This window comes from Nicotiana tomentosiformis, chromosome 1 (assembly GCF_000390325.3).
Source record: "Nicotiana tomentosiformis chromosome 1, ASM39032v3, whole genome shotgun sequence".
NCBI lineage: Eukaryota > Viridiplantae > Streptophyta > Magnoliopsida > Solanales > Solanaceae > Nicotiana > Nicotiana tomentosiformis.
This window is the reverse complement of record NC_090812.1, coordinates 137,293,279-137,315,153: the sequence shown is the minus strand read 5'-3', so window position 1 is coordinate 137,315,153 and position 21,875 is coordinate 137,293,279. Positions and strand designations below refer to the sequence as shown.

General features: G+C 37.2%; 1 long non-coding RNA gene across 1 annotated transcript; it reads left to right on the top strand.

The window, feature by feature from the left end:
• The first annotated feature begins 13,514 nt into the window (after nt 1-13,514).
• On the top strand, nt 13,515-21,431 carry LOC138893349 (uncharacterized). Its single transcript, XR_011408706.1, has 2 exons — nt 13,515-13,939; nt 21,069-21,431. It is a non-coding gene; the product is annotated as an uncharacterized lncRNA (long non-coding RNA).
• The last annotated feature ends 444 nt before the right edge of the window (nt 21,432-21,875 follow it).

The following is a 21,875-nucleotide window of genomic DNA, read 5'->3' as shown; positions in this document are numbered from 1 at the left end:
AATCAAGATTGAGATCGGCCAAGATCAAGATCGAGCCAAGAAACAAAAAAGCCGTTATAGTCGCAATTAGGGGGAGAATCTCGTCGGAAATCACGGCGCGAATCAAAGAGAAGCTAATTAATTAATCTATCATGGGATCCCCACTATGTATTTTTAATTATATCCAAAATAGGATTTCCCCACTATATTAAGGGTTGTTATCATTTGTAGAGAGATCCTATTCATTAAGATTTATAGAACATCAAGCAAATACTATCCTTTTTTGGGATTTGATATTGTTCTTCTATCAACCACTCTCCATTCAATTTGAGGGTGATAAAACTTGAAGGCTTAGGCTAACTAATTCATTTAGTTTACATTCATTTCTTTTACAGCTAATTTCGATATTTATTTACTTATTTTTTCTGATTTGTACCAAGTTATACCATGTATCCTTAGAACTACGTATAAATTCAATTGCTATCCATTTTTCGGGTAAACAAAAGGCGATAATTAAATGCCCTTTGTTAGGAGTTAAAAAGGCGATAGTTGCATGCATGCTTGACTAGAGGAAGATCTAAAATTTTAAATGAGTTATATGGAGCACCACAACTCCTGATACTCCTTTTGTAAGAATGGTCGCAGACTTGACATAAATATGTTGTTGCAATGAGCTGTACAGTTTGAGCAAAATTAGGAATCAGCTTGAGACATTAAAGGGATTGAGGCTTGAATAATATTTATTTCCATTGATTCTATTTCCATATATGTCTTGTTTTTCTTCATATATAGCAACCATTGTAACTATTATGTGAATATTGAATATAGAAAATCATCTCAAAGAGTTTTTTTTTCCAGATGGTATCATGGCATGGTCCAAGGGTGTGAAGAGAGTAAACAACAATAACAGTGAACCTAGTGAATTTCCACAAATGGATTATGAGGAGGGTAAGATGTACGCAGTTTTACCTCTACCATGGAAGGGAAGAGAGGCTGTCCAATAGATTCTCGACTAAAGAAAAGATAAAAAAAGTAATGATAACATGTAGTAACAACAACAAGATAGAAAGAAGGTCGAACCCAAGAGAGCAACTAAACGATAGGCAGTAATTGCAATCTAAGAATAAGAAGATACCATACTAATACTAATGATATCGAAATGAGGAAGACAAAGGGAACACTTGACTACCTACTAACCTTCTATCCTAATTCTCGACCTCCATACCCTCATATCAAGGGTCATATCCACAATAAGCTCCAGGTGCGCCATGTCCCTCCTAATCACCTCTTCCTAAGATTTCTTTGGCCTACGTCTTGTCACGACACTGTAATGACCCGATCGGTCATTTTGAGCTTTAGCATTCCATTCGATGGATTGAGACATTGAGTAGCTTCATATTATGTATTATGACTTGTGTTTATGGTTGGTTTCGGTTTTCGAGCAGTTTGGGATTGACTTGGAAGAATGATTCTAGTTTTAGAAGCTTTAAGTTAAAACAGTTGACCAAGGTTTGACTTTTGGGTAAACAGACTCGGAATCAGGTTTTAGTTATTCGAATAAGTTTGTATGATGATTTTGGACATGTCCACAAAGTTTGGTATAATTCTGATCAGTTATGGATAAGTTTGGGTTGTATGATGATTGTTTTCGGTTTCAACATTGATTTGAGCATGAATGTTAAAATATTGAGCAAACGACCTTTGATTCGTATTTTGACTAAATCATTATACTTGTATCATAATTTTGGAACCATAACAACTGAAATCATCAAATTTTGACATTGTATGAGGAATTTATGGTCATTTTACTAAGAATTGGGTTGCAAGATTTTTCAGATTAATTATGAAATTGCCAACAAATTCGTATTTGAAAATCTGCACTATTTCCAAATATTAAAACTAACATATCTCCTTCATTATAAAGTCAAGTGGAGTGATTCAAAAGTCTAACTTGGCTGGAATTTCACGAGGAATCCATTGAAGGCATCAAAAGCGGGCTTCGGGATCATTTGGCACAAAAAACAAGGTAGAACATCTGGGCATTGTTTTTTTGCTTTTAATGTTGTTGGAGTTTTGTTTCTCATCTTGAAAGTTTGGGATTGGGAGAATTCAAGGATGTACTTCAAGTTTCTTCCATAGGGTAAGGTCTAAACCATAACCTAAGTATTTTTCTTTGATTCATTCCCTTGGTTTATGATTTAAGCCATGATTTTAATTGAAAACCCATTTAATTCTTTAAATCAAGACCTAGGGTTATGTCCTAAATTTTAAAAATTAAAAATGAGTTAGAAGCGTTTATTTTCCGATTCCTTTTGGGATTTTGTTCTCCTATATTAGGAGAAAAATATACTCGAATTTGTGGAGTTTTTGAGGAGTATTTTGGGAGATATGAGACCCAACTAGTGTGGGCTGGACTCTTGGGTTATGAACAACCAAGAGCAATAATTGGCGAATTGGTTGAGCTATCAGACTTCGATTGAGTCGGTTTTCATTCGTGTGAGCTTGTATTGATTAGAACTTCGCTCAGGTAAGCTTGGATTTGGAATCCATGGCATATCCGACGTTGACTTTTGTTGACATTTTGAGAAAAATATAAAGCTCATAGCTTTATTTATTATAATTGGGTTTTCTTGCATTGTTTGATGTTATTAAGTTATTTTGGTTAGATTTGATTTGTGTGGAGGTGAATATTAGGGAAAAAGCAATTTCAGAGGGTTGAGTTGGCCTAATTGAGGTAAATATCTTGCCTAACTTTTTGTGGGGGAAAACTACCCCTTAGGATTTGGGTTGATTGTGCTATTTGTGTTATGTCAAAGTCGTGTACGCAAGGTGAAGAGTGGGTACACAGGCTATATGTAGTATTTGACCTGTTTAGATTATCTAGACGCTTTCCATGCCTTTAATCGAATTGTCATAACATGTTATATCTCTCATTGTTAATCTACTCTTACATGCTCTATTTGACGTTGTTAGCACTTGTTCTACCTCTTTCTTGTTATTTTGCTCTTATATGCTTTAGTTGAAGTTATTGCCTTCCTTATTATCTTGTTACCTCTTAATTGTTGAATCACTTTCAATTGAAGTTGTTATTTTGTGGAGTATCATCTTGTTGAGTTATTGGTGTTGAAGTTGTAATAGTCGTTATCACGTTGAGACGAAGTTGTTAATTTTTTAGATACCTTTTCTTGTTGAGCATTCCCATTCATTTTGTTATTGTTGAAATTCTTGTACACATTGTGGTTGAGCCATGGGCTATTTGTTGTGGAAATATTGGTGTTGTTGAATTTATGGCAAGTTGTGGCATATGGGCACTCGTGGTGCGACTTATGATTGTGTTGTGATATTGATACACATGCGGCGGTATAAGGCTAGGGGTTGATACGCATGCGATGAGATAAAGTGGGCTTGATACGCGTGTTGCTAGTAGGGGAACCACTTGAGGCCACACGATCAGATAAAGTGGGCTAATACGCGTATAGCTATTTTGAAAATAATTATTTTCAAAACTAAATGTAAGATTCACGCGGTGATATAAGGAAAGATTGTGATTGAAATTATGAAATGTGAATACGAGGCGGTACCTCGGCTATGATTTTCATTGTGCATTCCATGTTGGAACAACTTGTTCATTTGAACAGTCATTGTTCTTCCTTCATTCATTTATCTGCATTTTGATTGTGTTTGGTTATTCATTGTTATCTTGGTGTTGGAACGATTATTGTTTTTGTGCGACACGTTATAACTTGATGAATTGATTGTCAATGTGAATTTAATTGCATGGAGTCATTATATCATATTCTGTTGAGTTGTTGGTAACATAATGGTATAAATAAAAATATTATCAACATGCTTTATTCTATGTGCCTCTTAAGATATAACTCGTTATCTCACTCGGTGCCTTATTATTCTAAATGGTATTATATGTGGGTTCTCAAATTATACTCATCACCCTGTTAGATGTTTACCTTACTTAAAGTTGTTATCATGTTTTTCCTTAAAAAGTTCTATATTTAATTCGTTAATTTAACTTATGTTTTGCTTTGTTCAAAGATGATACTTTTAATTAATTTTATAGATTTCTAAACTAATCCCATCTTATACTCTGTTTCGTATAAATTGTATATTATTTTACTTTACTTGATTTATAAAATAAACTCATTATTTCATATGATACCTTACTTTATTCAAGATTGTTATTATATTTTATGGTATTTAAATATATCTTTCATTCATCTAAATTAATATTTATCATTGTTGCAAAGTACATGGTAGCATGTGGGCTTTACCGTGCAAAGGTAATTGTTATTGTGGGCACAAGGTGCCATATGTGTAAGATTAGAAAACTATGGTCTATGACTTGTGGTTTATGAGGTGTGGCGCCTTAGGGTTATTCTTGTTGTAAGTCCATGCGTTGGGAGCGATTTGATTATTTGAGTTGTCCTTCATTTTTCCTTATTTCAGTTCATTTACATCTCATCGGTGTTCTGATTACGTTGTTTCTTTATTACTTGTTTACTACTTGCTGCCATTTATGTTCTATTACATCATTGTTGATTGTATATCAATAATTTTTCCGCCGTTGGTCTTACATTGATATTCTTTTCATTGTTAGCTTATGTATATCTTGAACATATTTCTATGTCTAGTAGCTGTCTTGAACTTGCCTCGCCACTACACTACCGAGGTTAAGCTTGATACATACTGGGTAATGTTGTGGTGTGCTCATGCTACGCTTCTGTACATTTTTATGCAGATTTCGGTATTCTAATTGTGTTGTTGAGAGTTACGTATGCGTGGCGGGAAACTTCAAGGTATACTTGTTTGACATTCGCATGCCTCGAAGTCACCATCTTACTTCATTATGCTACTGTTAAATTGTAATTCAAAACAAAATTATGTTTAGAAATTCTAGTGTGTTTTAGTAGAGCTTATGACTCCGTACTACCGGTTTTGGGAAATGTATAACTATTGGCCGCTTGAGGCTATAAATGTCATTTAATATTTTATGATAATTAATTAAATAGTTCAATTCTGTTATTAAATTAGCATGTGTTAGGCTTACCTAGTCTTAGAGACTAGGTGCCATCATTACATCCTAAGGTGGGAAATTGGGGTGTTGACAAGTTGGTATCAGAGCTCTAGGTTCATAGGTGATATGAGTCATAAGCAAGTTTAGTATAGTCTTGCGGATCGGTACGGAGACGTCTGTACTTATCTTCGAGAGGCTACAAAACTATTAAGAACCACTCCTTTCATTCCATATCGTGCGACATTGATTCAGCTTGAAGCATATATCTTATATCCCTTTACATCCAGTTGTATATGATGTTGCACGCTCGATATTAGCTATTCTTCGACTGTTTGTAATGCTACGGATGGGATACGAGGGTGCCATAGATGCTCAATCATTGTCTCGAGGTATTGTCTAGACTAAGGACGCGGACGTGTTGGTAGATCTTGAGTTCTTCAAGTGTGGGATGCAACTGGTTCATGTATCTGATTGGTGCTGCATGAGCTTATAAAGGGTGGTAATATGGATCATCGGATGTTGTGTCCTATGACTCCGTCCCAAGTGGGGGAGTCTACTATCGTCGATCCGATTGCATGGACAAGTGTCATATCAGTCTTGGGTCTGAGGTATATATTTGTAGTGTTGATGGTTTCCCCATAATTGTACATGACTAAGATCTGAGATTTTCATGGGATGGTGCTGGAACTTGCGGTATATCTGTATCATTGCTAAATCTACATTCCAATATCAAGAGGTTAGAGAAACATCTTCAGATTCACAGAAGGTCTCTTCAGAGTGGGTATCTCGGTTGTAGCATTATTGGGTGCTCTAGGGGAAATACATCGATTTATGGGCTTTTGGACGATGTGGTTCTTGCTAGGGTCTTCCGCAACGAGCTTTGACTTAGGAACATTGTGTACCGACAAGGGAAAGTGTTGAACTGAAGACAAGTCGAGGAGGATTCAAAGGAATGGGTCAGCTCGTGGTGTTGGGTCAGCATATCAACAAAGGTAATTGGTTCTTTTGGTGTGGTAATGCTTCACCAGTATTCTGTGGCAATACTTTTGGGTTTGACGGCTTGCGTGACTCGGTTATGTTGGGGACTTTGAGTTCTGATGGCTTGGTGGTTTGCGGACTGGCCTCGAAGTGTTCTTGATAATATCGACCACGACTTGAGCTAGATATCTGCTACCGACATAAGGATTGTGTGTTACAATTTTTGCCTTAATGGAGTCGCGAGTTCTAGACAACATGGACAATTTCAGATGTTTAGAAGAATGCTAGACTTATTTGATACCACCTAAGAAGGGTGCGCACTTCAGAAGGCGCATTGTGTTTTGACTTGCGGATGCTTGACTGGTATTACAGTAATCATCTGGCTGATAGACTGCTGGTGTCCAAATTTTGCTTTGTGGCCCGAAAGAAATATAGAAGTACTTATCGTGGGCTGACCAGATGTGAGGAATGTGTCAGTTATTTGAGTAGTGTAGTTGTGATCGGATGTGAAGATTCTAGTATTCTAGGGATTTAGAGACTAAGAGGGTTCTCGAGGCAGATTGTTCCATGGTTGTGAATGGTGAAGGTATGTTAAGAGGTTTGCAACTAATGGTATGTACTCTAGATATGTTATATTGGGCTTTTAAGAGGCTATCTACCTACTTCGGAAGGATCATAATTTATTTGGAGGCTACTAGTAGGTCTAATAACGATATATGTTCTAAATCGGGTCAGATTTATCTACTCAGCATAGTTATTGTGGAGGGGTATGCTATCAGTTAGGGTGGATCACATTCGTGTTCTTATATGTCTTATATATTACTCTTCTATGCTGCGATGGGTTGTGATCTATTCGTTATCTGCACACTGATGCGGTTATGTTTGGGATTTGTAGCAAAATTCAAGCGAGATTGCTCTTAGGGTGTTGAATGGTTGGTTGTTTCTTGGTTATGGTTTTCCTATTTCTAGTATATAGTGATTTCCATATCTCCATAGTTATGGTCACGCGCTTTATGTGGTTGATGTTGATATGCTTATGGTTGTTGATTGTGAGTATCATGGCTCGACATATTCCAGGTGGAGCGGTATGGGATTGGGTCATGCATCGCAGCGGTGTTATGCTAGGATATGATCCCTTGTGCTTATTTCGTGTGTTGTGTTTTCCCTTGTGTGGTGGATTGATAGCATTGCACTTCGTGATGGTATTTGTTGAGCTGGCGGGATGGTTTCTTCATTTCCACTCTCTTTCCATCAATCGGTATATTTGAGTAATTGTTTGTTGGTGCACGGATTACATGATATGTCTCTCTAAGTAAAATTTCTATGACAGGTCGGTCGAAATGAGTGCCATCAATTTTGATTAAGGTGTGTTTGCAAGAAATTGTGTCACTAGACGGCTTAGATTTTGGCTATGGTTCTTATCGGGTAAGAGAGCTCCACGACTTGTTAATCTGATAGGTGGTTATGTGTTTCTGTATGTTTCTTTCATCATTGGCAGTGTACGAATGTTCAGAACAAGGTTTTAGTTGATATGGGGTTTGTTACCAATGTCATGTTGGTTATCGAGCAGTTATTGCGGTCGGAAGTTATTGCTATAAGTATTTGCGTTATGTGGTATACCATGTGATTATGTCTTGAGATATGGTTATGGATTGATATAACTTGTTCAGAGTTATACGGTGCATAAATGCAAGAATCGGGTCATATAATGAGTTTTGGTTGTTGGGGATTTGGGTTTTAAGGTTTATAGACTAAGGTTAAAATAAGGACCCTCTGTTATGTGGTGTTGTTAGGCTTATATGGATTGGGGTGATGTGGGATCACCCATAGTTATTTGTATGGTGAGGGTATATGGCTATTTGATGGATTTGGAATGACTCTTTGCACATTCAAGGACAAACGTATGTTTAAGTGGGGGAGAATGAAATGACCGACCGGTCGTTTTGAGCTTTAGCGTTCCATTCGGTGATTTGAGACATTAAGTAGCTTCATATTATATGTTATGACTTGCATGTATGGTTGGTTTTGGTTTTCATATGGTTCGGGATTGATTTGGAAGAATGATTCTCGTTTTAGAAGCTTTAAGTTGGATGAGTTAACCAAGAACGTAACTTTTGGGTAAACGGACTCAGAATCGGGTTTTAATTATTCCAATAAGTTTGTATGATAATTTTGGACATGTCCACAAAGTTTGGTTAAATTCCGATGAGTTTGGATAAGTTTGGGTTGTATGGTGATTGTTTTCGGTTTCGATGTCGATTTGAACATAAAGGTTACCATATTGAGCAAATGGCCTTTGATTCATGTTTCGACTAAACCATTATATCCGCATCATAATTTTGGAACCATAGCAACTGAAATCATCAAGTTTTGACATCGTATGAGGAATTTATGGTCATTTTACTATGAACTTGGTTGCCATATTTTTCAGATTAATTACGAAATTTCTACTGAATTCATATTTAAAAATCTGTACTATTTCCAAAAATTAAAACCACATATCTCCTTTATTATAAGGTCAAATGGAGTGATTCAAAAGCCTAACTTGGCTGGAATTTCACGAGGAATCTATTAGAGGTATCAAAAGTGAGTTTCAGGATCGTTTGGCAAAAAAAAAACAAGGCAGAACAGCTAGGCATTCTTTTGGCTATTAATGTTGTTGGAGTTTTTCTTAACTTGAAAGTTTGAGATTGGGAGAATTTAAGGATGTTCTTCAAGTTTTTTCCATGGGTTAAGGTATAAACCGTAACCAAAGTATTTTCCTTTGATTCATTCTCTTGGTTAAGCTTTAATCCATGATTTTAATTGAAAACCCATTTAATTCTTTAAATCAAGACCTAGGGTTATGTCCTAAATTGTAAAAATTAAAAATACGCTAGAGGCGTTTATTACCAATTCCTTTTGGGGTTTTGTTCTCCTATATTAGGAGAACAACATACTCGAATTTGGCGAGTTTTGGAGGAGTATTTCGGGAGATACGGGATGCAACTAGCGTGGGCTGGACTCTTGGGTTATGAACACCCAAAAATGATGTTTTGGCGAATTGGTTGAGCTATCGGACTCTGATTGAGTCAATTTTTGTTCGTGTGAGCTTGTACTTGTTCGGGCTTCGTTTGAGTAAGCATGGATTCAGAATTCGAGGCAGGTCCGCCGTTGAATTTTATTGACATTTTTAGAAAAATGTAATGATCATAGCTTTATTTATTGTAATTGGTTTTTCTTGCATTGTTTGATATTATTAAGTCATTTTTGGTTAGATTTGAGCCGTGTGGAGGTGAATTTTAGGGGAAAAGCTATTTCGGAGGGTTGAGGTAAGTATCTTGGCTAACTTTGTGTGGGAAAAATTACCCCTTAGGATTTGGGTTGATTGTGCTATTTGTGTTATGTCAAAGCCATGTACACAAGGTGACGAGTGGGTACACATACTATATGTGGTATTTGACCGGTTTAGATTATCTAGACTCTTTCCATGCCTTTAATTGAATTGTCATAACATGTTATATCTCTCATTGTTAATCTACTCTTTCATGGTCTATTTGATGTTGTTAGCACTTATTCTACCTCTTACTTGTTATTTTGCTCTTATATGCTTTAGTTGAAGTTATTGCCTTCCTTATTGTCTTGTTACCTATTAATTATTGAATCACTTTCAATTGAAGTTGTTATTTCATGGAATATCATCTTGTTGAGTTATTGATGTTGAAGTTGGAATAGCCGTTATCACATTGAGGCGAAGTTGTTATTTGCTGAGATACCTTTCCTTGTTGAGCATTCCCATTAATTTTGTTATTGTTGAAATTCTTGTATACATTGTGGTTGAGCCATGGGCTATTTGTTGTGAAAATATTGATGTTGTTGAATTTGTGGCAAGTTGTGGCATATGGGCACTCGTGGCGCGAGTTGAATCACTTATACGCATGCGGTGGTATAAGCCTAGGGGTTGATATGCATGAGGTGAGATAATATGGGCTTTATACATGTGTTGCTGGTAGGGGAACTACTTGAAGCCACGCGATGAGATAAGGTGGGCTAATACGCGTATAGCTATTTCGAAAAAAATAATTTTCAAAACTAAAGGTAAGGCTCACGCGGTGATATAAGGAAAGATTGTGATTGAAATTGTTAAATGTGAATACAAGGCGGTACATTGGTAGTGATTTTTATTGTACATTCCATGTTGGAAAAACTTCTTGATTTGAACAGTCATTGTTCTTCCTTCATTCATGCATCCGTATTTTGATTGTGTTTGGTTATTCGTTGTGATCTTGGTGTTGGAACGATTTTTTTTGTGTGAGTCATGCATTCTACGTGATTCATTGTATTGCTTTAACATGCCAATCCACTAATAAAAAAACTGGGATTAGCTACGAACGTCGTCACTAATCTCTCGTTAAAACGCTCGTAGAATTGCTTGATAATATGTTACTAATCCGTCGTTAAATGAGATTAGCGACGGATTTTTCTGTTTAGCTATAAAATTTGTCCGTCGCTAAAACATAATTTTTTAGTAATGATATGTGCCTCCGTTATAACTTGGTGACTTGATTGTCAATGTGAATTTAATTGCATGGAGTCATTATATCATATTATGTTGAGTTGTTGGTAACATAATAGTATAAATAAAAAAAATTATTAGCATGCTTTATTCTATGTGCCTCTTAAGATATAACTCGTTATCTTACTCGGTGCCTTATTGTCACGACCCAATTTCACCTATAGGTCGTGATGACGCCCAACATCACAGCTAGGCCAGCCAACTAGTGAATTAAACATATATTTATTTCTTTAATTGTTATCCGAGTAGTTAAGCTCTTCTTGCTTGCAAGATTTAAGGAAATATGAAAGATCTGATTAACTAAAAACCAAGAAAAATAATTCAATCCCAATTCTACCAGTGTGTGTGTCAAGACCTGGTGTCACAAGTGTATGCTAGTAGATTATACAAAAGAAAACCAAAATACTGTCTGAACACAAAATAGATAGAAAGCAAATACAAAAGGGAGATACTAAGTGCTGCGGAACGGCTCAGGAGAAGCAGCTCACCACTAGGCCTCAGTATAACATGGGTGCATACCGGTAGGACCACCTAAGGTTCCTATCTCAAATCCTGCACAAAACGTGCAGCAAGCGTAGCATGAGCACGTAAACAACGTGTACCCAGTAAGTATCAAGTCTAATCTTGAAGAAGTAGTGACGAGAGGTCAACTTTGACACTTACTATGGGTTAATAATATTTAAAATAGAAATATTTAAATAGACATGATTTATGTGAACAACAAAAATTTCCTTAACAAGCAGAAATAATTAATTCTTTCAATTTCAATAATTTCCAATTTATCAATTAGCTTCACAAGCTGCAATAAAATGTCAAGGTATCGTGTAATTATTATTATTAGGCACGATTTCTGTCGAGGTCCTTTGGCCCGGTCTAGAGTGTCGTGTACATTATCGAGGGACGTGCAGCATGATCCATAGATGCATCTATACTGCCGAGGCGTTCGGCCCGCTCCACAAGAAAGGAGGACATTTTCTTATGAACCTCCGTAATGAGAAGTTCTTATAAGGCTAACACATAAGGATGTACAATTTGCATTAACAGTCAAATAATTTACACAAAAATTCAAGTATGTGAAATTTCGGTCTTTTACTGTTTCCTCTAACAATTTACAATATAATTCCAGTACTTTAATTAAATAAAGGATGCAATTATTACAAGTAATTCATGATTTGAGTCCTAAACTACCCGGACAAAGCATAAACGCACAGACTCTCGTCACCTCGTGCGTTCGTAGTACCCACAATTAGCAACAATTATTACTTTAAATCACCTATGGGGTAAATTCCCTCTTACAAGGTTAGACAAGAGACTTACCTTGTCTTAAAGTCCACTTCCCAATCACAACGTAGCGTTAAAGTCTCAATTCAATGCCGAAAAAATCCGAAACTATCCAAATGTTATACAAAATAATTAATACATGCTGAATAATTCGAAATTAGACTATTAAATTAATTACTCGACCCAAAATGGTAAAATTTTTAAAATTCACCCTGGTCCCACGTGCCCGGATTCCAAAAATTTTCAGAGCAAATCGTTACCCATAATTTCAAGAACTCAAATATACAATTTCCATCCAATTCCATCACCAATTGCGTGGTTAAAATCTCATTTTTTATCAAAACCTAGGTTATTCATCTAAACCCTTGATTTCAACAATTTATAAGTTATAATCTACCCATAATCTGTGCATTCAACTCAAAGTGTTTAGAATTAACTTATCTTCAAGTTGCTAGTTGAAATCCCCTCTCAAAAAGCTCCAAAATCGCCCAAGAATTGAAGATATGGGGTTAAAAATGGTGGAACCCCGTTTTTAAGACATTCTGTCCGGTACAGTGAACTCCTTCTTCACGAACGCGGTCAGTGGCTCGCGTTCGCGAAGGCTAAATTTTCCAGCCTTAAAAATACGCTTCGCGAACGCGACAGGGGTCTCGCGAACGCGAAGGCTTACTGGCCTACCCTTCGCGAATGCGTGAGCTCCTTCGCGAACGCATAGGGAAATTTCACCTTGGTCCCAGTTCTCCTTCGCGAATGCGAGTGGACTTTCGTGAATACGTAGGCCTACAATCTAGGGCTTCGTGAATTCATCGCTCTTCACGCGAACGGGAAGGCAAATCTCCCAGCTCCTATTTTCCTTCATCGCGAACGCGAGAGTCCTTCCGCGTTAGCGAAGAAGGAAACCAGAACTGGAATTTCTGGTTTTCCAACATAGTTCCGGGTGGTTCAAAACTCACCCTAGGCACCCGGGACACCGTCCAAATATGCCAACAAGTCTGTAAACATAATACGGAATCACTCGAACTCTCGAAACACGTAAATTAACAATGAAGCTAGGAATCGCAGCCCAAAACCAAATTGGATCAAAATATGAACTTTAAGTTTCTAAATTCCTCCGAACGTGCCAAATCATACTTATACTGTTACACCCCATGTTTTCGTACGTGAAAGTATGCCATAAGTAAATTGATGAAATTTCGAAAATGAGATGGTACATCCCGCATTTACGTACGTTAAAGTTTCGTCGTAAGTTAATCGACGTAAGCTCGGGAATGAGATTATTTTGAGATTATAAGTATTATGCTATTTCAAGCAAGTGATAAATAAATTCATGAAGGTGAGAGGGTAAGAAAATAAAAGAAAATGAGTTTCATCGAAGTTTGACATTTAGAGATAAAATACTGTCCGAGCTATAAATACTCGGTATTTATGGACTAGTGCTATACAAGGTACCACATGACCATGATAGTAAGGTGTATGAAGTGGGTTAAAAGTGATTAATATTTTTAAGTAATTTAGGATAATTCTTAATTATGTGGGTAATGGGTTAATTATTGATTTTAGTGGTAGATTAAGCATGTAATTAAAGTTTGTGGATAAGTTGAATAAAGACCCTATTCTCACGTGGCAACAAGGGACTTAAGATGCAATGGCTCTTTGGTCTTTATAAATTGGTGGTATGTTAGGAGAATTTTGGATAAAATAATTCCCAAAAGTGGGGCCCACACCCACTAATATAAAAAGCTTCTCTAAATTACAATATTGAGATGCTTACTACAAAGTAACAGATGGAATTGTCAAAGAAGGAATTCATATGAATCCTTTAGAATGCTTATGGCAACGTGATTTTTCTTCAGCAAACGTATACAAAAGAATGTCAAAGACAATCAAACAAGAAGCCACAAAATTCATACAAGATTAGATGATAGCAACGTGATTTGCTACAAAAGAATTTCATACAAAGTTATACTACATAATAGCAATGGGATTTGCAATTCTAAGGGAGCCGGGTATAATCTTTCTCAAAAACATCATACGGATTTTCCCTTACTTCGATCCGTCGTTACATGTCTTGTCGCATTTGATGGGTGTTGGAAGGATTATCAAAAGAATCGGCTCAGGTATGTTAAGGCTATCCCTTCTTTCCTTTTGACATGATCCATACGATACAAACGAAACGAGCAAATGCACAACTTTCATAAATTAGTCTATTCATAGAAATATTAGAGATGCCTATTTTCTTGATTCCCCATGTGTTGTATTGTTCTATCATCTGTTCATGGGTTTCAGAAAATACGTAAGTTGCTAAAGTTTATTTCATGAAATCAAAGGCATAATGGTCTTATGACGTTCCGAGAGATTTTATTATCGTACTTCTCATGCATTGCATTCATTTATACATGTAGATTGACCCATGACCAGATGGAGTTATATATATATATATATATATATATATGGGGTATGAGGAAAGGTTATGGGGTTATATACGCACCACCACCTGATCAGCTGGTATACGTTGATGATATAATGGGATGCCCTCAGAGGCTTGATGATGTTATGAATGTATATAACTATGCATGGTATGGCATTTATACGCATATGCATAGAATTATAAATATTAAAGATTCACAGAGTTGTTCAGACTTACATGTTGAGTCTTTTACTCCATGTCCCTCTCATGTCTATTATTTACTGATTTTCATCCCTTACATACTCGGTACATTATTTGTACTGATGTACCTTTTGCATGGGGACGCTGTGTTTCATGACTGCAAGTCCCGATAGACAGGTTGAGAGTCCTCCAAGTAGGCTATCAGCTCAGCTGAAGGTGTTGGTGCGCTCTATTTTCTACGGAGTTGCTTATTTGGAGAGTATAATTAGTATATGTATTGATTGGTATGTCGGGCCCTGTCCCGACCTTTATGATATTATGTAGTCTTAGAGACTTGTAGACAGATGTCATGTATATGAAAGATTGTATGGCCTTGTCGGCCTATGTTTTGAGTATATAAAGGATCATGCCGGCCTTATAGGCCCGTACGTCATATATATAAGTTTGTATTACATGTTGGGTCGTCCAATGTTGAGTGTTTCCTCATGTTTTATTTTACTTAGCTCACGACAACCTCTCCGGCTTATTTATCTATGATAGTATGATACGAAAGATACGTTACGTTGGTACTCGGTTGAGTAAGGTATCGAGTGTCCGTCGCGGCCCATCGGTTTAGGTGGTGACAAAAGTTGTATCAGAGCAGTTCTGTCCTAGGGAGTCTACAAGCCGTGTCTAGTAGAGTCTTGTTTATGGGTGTGTTGTACACCACACTTATAAGTAGGAGGCTACAGGGCATTTAGGACTGTCACTCTTTTTTCTTACTCTATATTGTGTGGTAGAGCTCAGTTGTAAGAACTCAATTTCCTAAACTCTATCTTATTCATAATACAACAATACATGTATCCAAAAGGCAGTTGGTAAGAGATTTTATGTGGTTGTGGAAGAATTGAGTTAGAGGAATTCGATTTGCATCATGCTTATGATGAGTAAATGTGAGGTCTTCAGCAGAACATGTGTGTACTAAGACATGTAAGCTTCTTGATAAGGAGCCTTAAGGCAAGAATAGCTATCCACCAATATGGTGATAAGAAATGAAAGAATCAAAATGTAAATACAAGTTTCAACAACTAAAAAGAAGCAAGGTGAATAAGGGTACAACGTACCCAGCTAGTAAAGATTATCATTATTTACCATTCAGGAAGAGAGATATAAGCATTTTGAGTTACCTTCAACAGTAACAGAGGTATGTACAATCGGCCATACAGATCTCAGTTATGCCCTATGGGAGCTAACATATATAGTTTAAGAGAAGGACGTGATATTAGTATATGAATGGGGTTAGAGTAACAAAAATTGTAGATGGATTGTTAGCATTAGTTGATATTTCCGAAGGATATTGCAAATGTGCTAATAGATCTCATTGTGAGACACCCAGATGGTATATTCTAAAATAGTACAGCTAGATATGGGTACTACAAAGATACGCACTGGAAGCCTGGAAGGGATAAATATTATCTTAGTGTGGCTCTCGTTCCTAGTAGAGAGAGAATGTTAGGCAACCCGAAGAGCTAGTAGATGGATCAAGGGGAGCTAAAAGCAAAAGAATGTCTTGTTGAAGTTTTTAGAATAAAGTGATAGACAGAAATATTAGTAGGGAAATAAGAAGAGAGTTAATGAAGCATTATAAGTAAGATGTGATACATGGATAACAATGGTAGATCAAAAAAATGACAGTATTTCAGAGTCAATAGTCAAGTGAAGGAAAAGACGAGAGGTGTCAGGCCTTGGGACAACAAAAGAGTATAGGACATAAAGTCATATCCTCACTTCGAGAAATAAATTCGTGACTCTAACGTGATTACCAGAAGGAAAAATTAGACCCCAGAGTAATAGAAATCAGTATGGGCTAGTGAACAAGATATACTTAACATGAATTAGGGATCAAATGATTTGATAATAGTCGACATCGTGAGAATTTCAGAGATCGCGTTCCAGTAATAATAGAATAGACAATAGAAGAATGACCTTTAAAGTTCATTCAGGAAGACGCTTCCCTAAAGTAAGCACGGTGAGCAGAGTTCAGATTAAGGGATTAAGTGTGCCAGTTACACTAAGTGTCACCCTTATGCGTAAGGAATTCAACTATCCTTGGTATAGAAGGGTTACCGCAAGTCGAGTAAGATGTCAGTGAAGATGAGAAACAAAAATGCCAAAGATGAAGAGGTAAAAAATCTATACGTAGATCATCCTAGAACTAAATCTTATTACTCCCCTAAAGGGGGAAATATGGAGTTATGTGACATTAAGTAAGAATTAAGTAGTTCTAGTAACTATGGAATGGTAAAGGAAGAATGCGATAAAAATGAGAAAGGGATGAGATTGCACTATTTCAGATCCTACAGATATGCTACGATTCCAGAACATTATGCAAACATGACATCAAGGAGGGAAGTAAGGGTTCCTGCCCGAGCTGTTATTGATAGATAAGAAGCCAGTGCTAGACGTAAGTTAAGATAAAGGAAATAACCCAACAAAGATTATGCAAAATATTGATGTGAGAATGGGCCAACGAGTAGTTAGTAGTTGATTCAGGAAGAACCTAGTTATGGCTAGACAATAGGATACAGACAAATCAATAGATCGTGCAAGATAAACATAGTGAACCCGAACATGGAGAATTCAGTCTCGCAGAAATGATATCGTGACCCTTGAGAAATATGCAGATAGGAGTTGGTTAGTTAAAGGTACCGTATGAGTGTTGCGTAGATAAAAGACAGTTCCACTGGGAACACAATCAAAATATTAGCTCAGAAGCAACCTTGAAAGTACAAGGGCGTGGAGGTAAGTAACTACGAATAATTATTGGTGAGGAAGGACATAATAAATTCCGTCGAGTATACGATGTAATAAGCTCGCAGCTTTACGAGAGTCGGAGGGTCCTCCCTAAGTACTACAGTGAAAGACTAGCTGAGGAAATAAGGAAGAACGCTTCAACCTAAACATAGTAACTTGAAGAAGAAATGGTCTTGTAATAGCAATCTCACTACAACATTGAAAGAACTCCATAAGAAAGTGGTCCGGCACCTATCGTGGCTAATGAGCGGGAAGTGAAACCAAAAGTAATATTCGAGATCATATGAGTGGCACAAAAAGTCTGGCATGCGTGGGAACTATGATAAGCCAAGTATTCATGCAACAAGTGGCAGAGAGACCAGGAAAGGTAATAGCTTACGTTTAAAGAAAGTTGAGAAGGAACGAAAGGAATTATTCGATCAATGATCCAGAGTTAGTTACATTATGAACGCACTTAAGAGTTCAGAGTATTATCCATGCAGCATATATATTGACAATCATACAGCCGTAGAAGACTCCGGTATAAGTTAAAAGAAAATATTGAGTCCAGGTCATAGAGAAAGGATTGAATTGTTAGAAGATTGTATCATGAATATTCCATAGCGTCCATGAAGGGCTAAAGTAATAACTAATACCAGGAGCTGTAGAATGGAAGATAGCTTAAGCCTACATAAAGGCTGATAAGAAGGATGATAAAACTAAAGTGTTACATCAACCAAGTAAATGAGGAGTTTGATTAATGGAGCCAGGAAATTATAGAAATTGTGATTGAGAACATTGTAAGATCACCCTTAATATCAGAGGTACAAGAGAGATAGTAAAACAACCATATTCTATAACGGCCCTATGAAAATGCCAGTTAGAAGAGTACCAACCTCATAAAAAGTCAGTATAAAGCTTCCACCAGAGTTGCAAGTATTATAATAGAGCTTCAAGTTGTGGATATGAATTATACCTTTGTGGAAGGAAGGTCATGAAGGAGATAGAAGATGTGATGTGAAACATTAAGGTAAGTAAGGTAAAGGTGAACAACGTGTGAGATATTCAAATGCAGAAGGTTGTGAATAGTCCATACCTCGGATAGAAGGCTAGAAACATCGGGATTTAGTATTCAGGAATGATAGCGGCGTCGTCAGTGGCATATTTTCCAGCCTATGGTTTCTATGTATCGAGAGGTCTAGTTAAAAGAGTAAAGAAGCGTTAGAGACGATGTGATGTCTCGCTTGATGTTCCAGAAAAATATAAGGAAATCTATGGTGCAAGCAAGTTGAAGGAAGGTTGTGAGTAGTATAAATAGATATGGGCAGGTCGCCAACTAAAGTATGGTAGAGTGACAAGGTATTAGGAAGACATGAGTAAGGATAAGGAAAAGAGAGTGATAATGTGACGAGAATGGATAAGTCCTCGGGATTAAGACCATAAAAACAAGAGAGCTGATGGTTTCTCTAAGTTATAGAAAGCTCAGTATAGCCTGAATGAACTCAAAGGTGTCGAAGACTAATAGCATTTAGAAGAGATGGAATGCTGCCCTGGTAGTGGTATAAAGGTGTAATCATGATAGATAAAGGATGACGTTTGGGCCTTCGATTGAGTAATGATTTGAACAAGAAAAAAAGAAGAAAAAAGAAAAAAGAAGAGAGGGGATTTCATGGATGGCACAGGATTAAAATACCCACGTAAGGTGAATCACATTGGGATGCTATGAAATATAGTTATGGAAGTATAGTATCGCCCCTAGGTGGATAAGTCTAATCATTTCAGATATTCCCCGAGAAGACGTGAGCCCTAGTGATAGTGTTACATAGGAGGCCAAGTTCTCAGTAGTAGATTGTGGATCAACATTGAGTTGAATCAACAATGGATAGATAAAAGTTACAAAGTATGAGATGAGAATAGGCCATCATTTTTAAGATGAACAGTGGTGAAGAAGCATTATACGACTTAGAGAGCAACCTGGGGTTTGGTAGCAGACCACAATTCATGGTGTGAGAAAGAGGCCTAAATGGGGGAATGCCCTTGCCTTTGGATTTATTTACAAAATAGTTGCCAAAAAAGCAAGGAGAGTACTAAAGTATTTGCAAGAGCTATAGGTTATGATAAAGATAAGTGCATTGGTCAACATTGGAGGATGAATGTTCCAAAGGGGAGAATGATGTTACTCCCTAGTCCTCAATTCTGGGATTTAATTAGAAAAAGGTAATGAGTAAGGCAATTCTTGGGGACGGGAGTTGTTCATTATGCATGCATGTACCATCAAGAGTAGTGGGAAGATTGTTGAGCTCATTGGGTAAACTTTGGGTAGTAGGAAGAAAGAATCCACCATAAGAGGACGTTGAAGCTGATGTTGTTGTGCATGGCGGGAGTTGGTATCGAAGAAGTACCTATCTTACGGATATAGCTACTACTTGTCCTTGGTAGTTTTAGATTCAAATTTTATGTATTCACATTCCAAATAGGTACTATATTTATTTTCAAACCATCATTGTAAATCTAAGTCTTAATGGCTCATGACTTGTACGACCAATCTGTAAGGCCCCGTAAAATTTTACATAAAACCTGAGGTTTCGTGGTGCCAAAGTAGACTTATGCATTGATGATTGTAGATATGCTGTTTGGACTTATTGGGTTGAACAGTGCATTAGGGAGTTGAAAAAAGATTTTGGAAGTGCACGACATTTCTGCGGTTCACTCTACGGTCGCAAAACTGATCTGCAGACCGCAGATCTGTCGCAGACTTAGGCAGAAATCTGGGCAAATATTTGGACCATTATGTGACCGAATAATCATTTTGCATGCCGCATAACCCGTCGCAGAACCAACACAAAAATTTTCATAGGGAGATTTTGCGGCGCATTATGCGACAGCTGAATAGGTCTGCGGACCGCAGACCGGTCGTAGAGTGAGGCAGAAATGCCCAGTTCTAGAGGGCCATTATGCGGACAATTTTGCGGAATGCAGAAGAATTATGCCGTCGCATATGCAACCGCATATCTGCATTGGAGCTTTATTTTTTCTAATTTTTGAACCCGTCCCCATTATTATAAAACTGTCTTATAGATCATTTTAGAAGGTTAAAACTTATATTTATAGAGAGAGGGGGTGTCGTAGAGTGAGATGGGAAGTTCCGAAGCTAATCATTAATCAATTCTTGCTCAAAGTTGAAGAATTTATAAGAAGAACTCACTAGGTCTTCATCCAAGAGGTAAGATTTTACTCCCTATCCCTCAATTCCGGGATTTAATTGGAAAAAGGTAATGAGTAAGGCAATTCTTGGGATGGGAGTTGTTCATTATACATGCATGTACCATCAAGGGTAGTGGGAAGATTGTTGAGCTCATTGGGTAAACTCTGGGTAGTGGGATGAAAGAATCCACCATAGGAGGACCTTGAAACCTTAATGCACACCTAGTGTTTGATAAAATGCTCTAGTAAGCTGGAACTATGTACTCCTTCCTAATTTATGTTCAATTTTGCTATATCTCTAAATTGATCGAAGTGGCTAGATTTCGGGAACATTGTAGAAATTTTAAAAGCCCGAGGCAAGGTATGTTGGCTAAACTTCTCACTTAGAATTGAATTCCCAAGACGTTCTTGTAAGTCCCGAGTTGTCCATTATGAATTGACTTTTCTAAATTAGCCTTATGTCAAAATAAGTATGCGTTCAATATGTATTCCAAAGATTCTTGTTATGTTTAGTCACTATTGAGAATGTGGTTTAAGTATGGGCTGTGTGTTATTACGTTATGATTTAAAAATGTGATTCTAATGAAAGCTATCATGTCAATTGTGTAAGAAATCACATGTGCCTAATACTATTCCATATGTACTAACGTCCCTTTTGCCAGGGGCGTTGCATCTTTAATGGATGCAGGTGCTTCCATAGCAGGTGGTATTGATCAGTGATAGCAGCACACCCTCTCTTCAGTTGACTTGGTGAGCCCCACTTCATTTCGGGGTCTTGTATCTCTTATCTTTTGTACATAGCATTTTGAGGTATAGCCATGGCCTTGTTGCTGGCACTGTCATGACACTCTTTTGTTCCTATTAGATGCTCCGTAGACATTGTGTGAGTTGTATCTATTTTGGGGAAGGTTAAACTAAAAATGCTGTAATCGTATCATCTGTTCCGCTTTAACTATGATTGTACAGTGCACTGTTTTGGAGACTTGTTATTGACGTAACTTATGGAAATGAACTTGTGTTATTCATATGATCTCTTACTGTCTAATTAATGAAATGTATTCTTCTCTTTATTTATGGGTGAGTTGGGTAGAAGGTATGGTAAAGTCTTGCATGACCGGGGTATCTCGGTTGAGAGCCGGTCACGCTCCCCGAGATCGGGGCATGACACATTCCTTGGATTATAGTGTAGAAGTTCAGTTAATTCACTTAATGAGATCCTATTTATCTTTATTAAAGTTGTATAAATTATTATTTGGGTTTACCTAGCGGGTTGTGTTAGGTACCGTCATGACTAGTGGATGTTGGTTCGTGACACTCATATTACTGATACAGATAACAATGCTAGATATGAACTCCCTTTCAGGAAGAATCGAGGGAAGGCACCAAGTTGTTTCTCTCCCGTTCATGAAATCAAAAGAAAGAAGTATCCAAAGTCAAGTATTTTAGTACTCAAAGGTTATCAAGACCTC